Source organism: Morone saxatilis, unplaced genomic scaffold (assembly GCF_004916995.1).
Source record: "Morone saxatilis isolate NCDOM2014 unplaced genomic scaffold, NCSU_SB_2.0 Contig16, whole genome shotgun sequence".
NCBI classification, from domain to species: Eukaryota; Metazoa; Chordata; class Actinopteri; family Moronidae; genus Morone; species Morone saxatilis.
This window is the reverse complement of record NW_023339718.1, coordinates 917516-918063: the sequence shown is the minus strand read 5'-3', so window position 1 is coordinate 918063 and position 548 is coordinate 917516. Positions and strand designations below refer to the sequence as shown.

Below are 548 nucleotides of genomic sequence, written 5' to 3'. Positions count from 1 at the left end.
CACACACACACACACACTAAGCCTCACCTCCTTATCACAATGTCTGATGAATCCAGTCAGAGCGTACAGAGCGCTAAACTAAACATGGAGACCTGTGGTTATCACGACTTCACAGACTTTCCAGTGAGCATCATTCGGCAGATTTGTGCTGAATAAAAAGAACTATTTAAATCCACAACTCTGTGAATGAACATACTGATGAATAAAAAAAACTCTTATACAATGCATTTCTAAGCAACTGTTACAAAATGATTTACTACACATAATAAAGTCAGCGAATAAATTCCATAAAGGTGTGGAGAAGCCATTGTTAATGACCTATAAGTCAAAGAACTAAGAAAAATGGAAAGATAACTTAAATTACCCAAGGATAAAAGAAGAAAGGCACATTGGATGTAGGTTTTTTAAAAGGACGTCTTGGTTGTATGGTTTGGGAATTGACCATGTGGTTGTGAGATCCCTGGTTGTTATCCTGTTAGTTCTTTACTGTCCTCTTTAAAGAAAGGCAAAAATGACTTCCAAAGTTGTCAAAAAATAACAGTGACTTA

At 36.1% G+C, this 548-nt stretch overlaps 1 protein-coding gene across 2 annotated transcripts in view; it reads right to left on the bottom strand.

Annotated features, from left to right (window-relative positions):
• dnajb5 (DnaJ heat shock protein family (Hsp40) member B5) overlaps positions 1–548 on the bottom strand; it is a gene marked incomplete at its 3' end in the record, with an annotated part of 8860 nt that overhangs the window by 1233 nt on the left and 7079 nt on the right.